Source organism: Anomaloglossus baeobatrachus, chromosome 10, assembly GCF_048569485.1.
Source record: "Anomaloglossus baeobatrachus isolate aAnoBae1 chromosome 10, aAnoBae1.hap1, whole genome shotgun sequence".
In the NCBI taxonomy this organism is placed as follows: Eukaryota; Metazoa; Chordata; class Amphibia; order Anura; family Aromobatidae; genus Anomaloglossus; species Anomaloglossus baeobatrachus.
This window is the reverse complement of record NC_134362.1, coordinates 122,105,474-122,111,965: the sequence shown is the minus strand read 5'-3', so window position 1 is coordinate 122,111,965 and position 6,492 is coordinate 122,105,474. Positions and strand designations below refer to the sequence as shown.

Genomic DNA, 6,492 nt, shown 5'->3' with positions numbered 1-6,492 from the left:
GGTTTACAGGCCCTCATGCACGTCTCTATCCAGGGACAACGTGGAGCCTCCCAATTTTTGGCTGCCCTGCCTAAGGGCTATACTATAATACACCCACTTCCTGACAATGGACACTTAATGTTTTGAGGCCCTCATGCATGTCTCTATCCAGGGACAACGTGGAGCCTCCCAATTTTTGGCTGCCCTGCCAAAGGGCTATACTACAAAAGACCCACTTCCTTCCAATGGGCACTTCAGGTTTACAGGCCCTCATGCACGTCTCTATCCAGGGACAACGTGGAGCCTCCCAATTTTTGGCTGCCCTGCCAAAGGGCTATACTACAAAAGACCCACTTCCTTCCAATGGGCACTTCAGGTTTACAGGCCCTCATGCAAGTCTCTATCCAGGGACAACGTGGAGCCTCCCAATTTTTGGCTGCCCTGCCTAAGGGCTATACTATAATACACCCACTTCCTGACACTGGACACTTAATGTTTTGAGGCCCTCATGCACGTCTCTATCCAGGGACAACGTGGAGCCTCCCAATTTTTGGCTGCCCTGCCTAAGGGCTATACTACAATAGACCCACTTCCTTACAATGGGCACTTCAGGTTTACAGGCCATCATGCACGTCTGTATGCAGGGGCATTGGTGAACCTCACAATTTTGGACTGCCCTGGCAAAGGAAAATACTACAAAGACTCAGTTCCTCAAAATGGGCACATTAGACTCAGAGGCCTTTATGTACGTCTCTTCTCAGGGACATCGGAGTGCCACACAATGTTTTACGTAAAATCTTTCATGTATTGATCTCAAAAAGTAACATACATTAGCTCTATCTCACTATTGGGTATGTGCCCTTAACATTTCCGCTATGAAAAATCATTTTGGTGTCATTTTGGAAGGTTTTCTGGTGAGTCCGTAAAAATGGCGTAAAACGCGGACAAAATTATTCAAAGCTGTGACTTTTGAGTGATAAATGCTTCAAGGGGTCTTCCCCATGCTGTTGCCATGTCATTTGAGCACTCTTCGGAGACTTTTGTGCCATTTTTAGGGTTTCTACATGCTGCCGGTGGTCATTTCACAAAAATACTCGGGTCTCCCATAGGATAACATTGGGCTCGGTGCTCGGGCCGAGTACACGAGTATCTTGGGAGGCTCGGCCCGAGCTTCGAGCACCCGAGCTTTTTAGTACTCGCTCATCACTACTAATAAACCTAAAAAATAAAAATAAATTGAATAAAAATCATGAATGTTGTGTTATAACAGGAAATTCGGTGTAAGAATGAATATCCGGGATGAGAGTTCAGCGAATGAGTTATAGAAATTGTTACAAAAAGGAGTGTGTACGGTTTATGCGTAAATTTTCAGAATGCGTACATGAAAATTATATGTATGTGAGAATGTCCCCCATGCTTTGTAAAAAGTTATTTATGAAAATGTAAATAAAATATATAAAAATGCCTAATTATTTATAATTTATGAGAAAGATATATATGTATGGAAGAATGTTATAAGGTGTCCAAGAACCATAAAGAAAAAGGGTGCATATATAATGTTAGAGGTCTAGAGTTCCACCAGGCTATATCACCCCTAAAGAAATAGAAAGAAGACCTTACTACCTGTGTACCCCAAAAAAAGCTATATTTCTTAGCCAGGATTATGGTGGAGATATGCACAAGTGAAATAAGAATATAAAGTAATACAATAAGATTATAAAACCAATATGTGTGCATTCATGCACCACCCGGTACGCTACCCTTGCCAAATTGCTCACTCTAGATCCCCACACGATCCATGAAGCCGTTCCCCCGGTCACACCGCCTGCTGCCGGTTCCCACTCATCCCTGGGGGAGTTAGGCGAGTGGTATCGAGAGCTACATGTCGGCACTGATGATACCCCCATACACCACAAGGAAGGGGTATACCGGGTGGTACAGGAGTATGAGCGGGTTTTTAGCAAGCACCCTCTAGATTTTGGGCAGATTAAAGGGGTTCAACACCACATCCCTACCGGTACACACTCCCCTATTAAAGAGAGATACAGGCCTATTCCCCCTGCGCACTACCAATGCGCCAAAGACATATTGAGGAACATGAAGGAGGCAGGGGTTATTAGGGACAGCTGTAGTCCCTGGGCCGCTCCGTTGGTGCTGGTTAAGAAGAAGTATGGCACCATGCGGATGTGTGTGGATTACCGGAAGATTAACCAGATAACGCATAAGGATGCTTACCCTCTGCCCCGCATCAAAGAGTCCCTGGCCTCGCTGAGAACCGCTAACTACTTCTCCACCCTTGACCTCACCAGCGGGTACTGGCAGGTGGCCGTGGCACCGGAAGACCGAGAGAAGACTGCCTATGGGACCGTTTTGCTGTACTTGGATGATGTGATTGTGTACTCACAGACGTATGAAGCCCACCTGGAGCACCTAGCCGAGGTGTTCGCGTCCCTTGCCAAGTATGGGATGAAGTTGAAGCCCTCAAAGTGTCATCTGCTGAAACCCAGAGTGCAGTACCTAGGACATGTGGTTGGTGCGGAAGGTGTCGCCCCCAACCCCGAGAAGATCACCGCCATCCAAGACTGGCCGAGACCGACCACAGTGAGGGAAGTGAGGCAGTTTCTGGGCCTGGTGGGATATTACCGTCGCTTCATTAAGGGGTACACAAAGATGGCTGCCCCCATGCAAGACCTCCTCGTAGGACAGACCAAGGGTGGTAGATCCCTAGTAGCCCCATTGGTGTGGGAAGAAAAGCATGAGGAATCCTTCCGCCAGCTGAGAACAGCCCTGACCGGAGAGGAAATCCTAGCGTACCCTGACTACAGCCGCCCATTCATCCTCTACACCGACGCCAGCAATGTGGGCTTGGGGGCTGTTCTATCCCAGGTCCAAGACAGAAGGGAAAAGGTAATAGCTTATGCTAGCCGAAAACTCCGACCGACTGAGAGGAACCCTGAGAACTACATCTCCTTCAAGCTTGAGCTCTTGGCACTGGTGTGGGCTATCACCGAGCGGTTCCGCCATTACCTGGCAGCAGCCAAGTTCACCGCGTACACAGACAATAACCTGCTGACCCATCTAGATACGGCCAAGCTGGGCGCGTTGGAGCAGCGGTGGGTGACCAGGTTAGCCAACTACGATTTCACCATCAAGTACCGGGCCGGCCGTACCAACGTCAATGCCAATGCACTCTCCCGGATGCCCCACCTGTCGGAAGAGGGGCCAGAGGATGATGACCTCGAAGAGATCGAGTTGCCTGCATTTCACCGGCCATTCACTGAGAAGGTGCACGTCTACCAACAACGGGTGAACCTGGATCCGCTGCCCCGACAGGACTGGCAGGAAGCTCAGGACCAGGCACCTGCTGTCCGCCTGGTCAAGACTCTAGTGGAACAGGGTTCTGCTGGGATAGACCCTGCTGCCCCTGCCGAAGCCCAACGTCTGTGGCAAGAACGGACCCGGCTATACCTACACCAGGGGAAGTTGTATCGCGAGCTGATTAATCCAAAGACTCACGAGAAGATCCGCCAGCTGGTGATTCCCCAGGCTAACGTGCCCACCGTCCTGCAAGCATACCATGATGGTGCAGTGCACTTCGGGTGGAAGAAGCTAGAGATGTTGTTAAGAGAGCGGTTCTATTGGAGTGGAATGCGGGAATCTGTGGAGGCCTGGTGCCGAGAATGTGGCCCTTGCGCATTGAGAAGGAAGGACGAGGCCAGCCAGAAGGCACCCCTACACCCGATCATTACACACCAACCGCTGGAGCTGGTTGCCCTTGACCATGTAAAGCTCACCCCCAGCCGAAGTGGGTACACCTACGCTCTGACCATCGTAGACCACTACTCGAGGTTCCTGGTGGTTGTCCCAGTTAAGGACTTAACCGGCCGCACCGCTGCTAAGGCTTTCCAGGCTTATTTCTGTTGACCGCATTGGTACCCGGAGAGGGTGCTTACCGACCAGGAGAGGCTGATTTGGGAGGATGGGCCTGGAGGAAAGGGATGGCCTAGGCCCGCCACTACCGTAACCGGTGGCGATCCTCCGGGGGTTCAGGGGTCCCCTTGGACGTGGGCCCCCTGAAAGAGACAGAACCCGCTCGGGCAACTTGGTGCTGGACTGGGGTCAAGGGGTGCTGCCCGCTTCTTAGGGGCAGCATCAGGGCCAGGTTGTTTGGGTGGGAGAAGAGCGGAAGCTGTACCGTTGTAAAATGTTTATGATGCTTTTACATGTTTTACCGTTTTATTCTTTTTCAGTTGTGAAAATAAAACCGGTGATGGACGGGCAGCCCGCGGACGGTCTGCATTTTGCTATAGGGGAATGTGGCGCCCTGGACAAGCCAGGTCGTCACAGGTACTACACCAACACACTCTACACTCCGGCTAGGCACACCGAAGCTAAACACAAATCCTAGTTGCCTTCCTCCAGGGGCTGATGTCCACACCAGGGGGTGGGCCAGGCGGTTGATCCCACCCACCGAGGAGTTCACAGTCCTGGAGGCGGGAAAAGGAGTAAGATTAGAGATCAGTTTTGGAGTTAGAGAAGTGAAGAGGAGAGGAGACTGACCGTGTCCGGGTGTGTGGCCCGGGCACTCAGCAAGGTTGGCAGACGGTGGTGACCTTCTGCAGGAGAGGCTGATTGGAGTGAACCGTACGGACCGGGGATGGGCGGTGGCCCGCCGGTACCAGATCGGGGAGTGAAGAGAAGCCAGCACCATCCGGCAGGGCCTACGGACCCCGACCAGGCTAGGAGTCGCCGTAAAACCGGTCAAATCCGTTAGCGACAGGAACCTCCAGGGTTTCCCAGCAGTCAAGACCCGATTGAAGGCAACAGCTCACACCGTAGAGGGAAGCACAGTCACCGCCAAGGCTACAGTTCCCAGGGCCAGAGCCTGCGGGCAAAAGGGGCTCCCTCAGCATCCATCCAAGCTGGGGAGCGGGTTACCGGTGGGAAGCCCGCTAGATTTTGGGGGAATAAAAGGGGTCCAACACCACATCCCCACAGGTGCACACCCACCCATCAAAGAGAGCTATAAGCCAATACCACCTTCACATTGCCAGTGTACCAAGGACATGTTGAGCAACATGAAGGCGGCTGGGGTTATCCGTGACAGTTGTAGCCTTTGGGCAGCTCTGTTGATCCTGTTAAAAAAGAAGGACGGCACCACTCCCCGTATTGAGGAATTGCTAGCTGCATTGAGAACTGCAAATTATTTTTCTACCCTTGATCTCACTAGTCACTATTGGCAAGTGTCCGTTGCTGAGGCAGACCGGGAGAAGACCGCCTTCGCCACCCCTATGGGTCTCTGCGAGTTCAAAAGCATGCCCTTCGAGCTGTGCAATGCGCCAGGAACCTTCCAGAGGCTGATGGAATGCTGCTTGGGACAAGATTTTAGGGTGTATAAAAAGGGAGATTAGATCCCGTGATCCCAACGTATTGTTACACCTCTATAAATCACTTGTAAGGCTACATCTGGAATATGGGAACCAGTTTTGGGCTCCACATTTTAAAAAGGACATTCAGAAGTTAGAGTCAGTTCAAAGGTGGGCAACTAGACTACTACAAGGAATGGAAGGCCTCCCATATGATGACAAGTTGAAAAAGTTATTAAGTGATTATTGGCTGCAATGGGGCTTTCTGGCTGGTGCCAGCCTCTCTTCTTAGCACACAGGAACCACAATCCCTACACCATGCTTCAATGGATTCTCTCATCCCAGCCCAGTAAAACTACATATTTTACACAGTCATAAGCAGCCAAAAGGGATCTATTCTATTCAATTGCAAATGATCTAGATAAGACTGAGAATAAGATACTGCACGGGACATAGCAGAGTTGGTCAAGTTGAGTGGAGATGAGTTTGCTATTTGGCACAGCTTTTTGCATCAATAAAGCAAGTAAAAGGTGTGAAAGATAAAAAAAAGGGTGAAAGTGTGAAAAGTGAATTGGCCAAATTGAGGTGCATATAAAGTTTTTGCTTTCTTTCAATTCACTAATGGGGCTCATTTGAATCAGGTGAATTGAGTTCTGCTTTTGGAAACTGGGTTAAGAAGGGGTGCACCGGTCCTGGAGGTACTGCAATACCAGGTCAATGCGTGGAGTGGACAGAGCAAGATTTTTTCCATCTCCTTGTTCTAAAAATCCATTTAATATATGGTCCCCAGAGAGGGGACGTATCAGATATTAAACTGATAAGAACAGATTTAATTTTTTTTTTTTCTGTTTATCAGTAGGACTTCAAAATAACAAAGGTGATCGCCTCCCGTTGCCTGGGAACCGTCCAGGCACAAGAGGGCTATGTGTCACCAGAAGGCGCACACACTTCCTCAAGGCCGGCAGACGTGCAATCCCAGGCACCTTCCAGTACCGACCAAGATAGCGTCCTCCGAAACTACACTTGATCTTAGCCAAAAGGCCGAGAAGCTATAACCCGAATTGGTTACGGCCTTGAGTGGCACCCTGGCCTATACCGGACACATCTTAGGGAGAGGGAGACAAACCCACGCCTACAGAAGACATTT

General features: G+C 50.2%; 1 pseudogene; it reads right to left on the bottom strand.

Moving 5' to 3' along the window:
* Window positions 1-6,021: 6,021 nt before the first annotated feature.
* Window positions 6,022-6,227, bottom strand: LOC142255534 (U2 spliceosomal RNA; annotated as a pseudogene).
* Window positions 6,228-6,492: the final 265 nt, after the last annotated feature.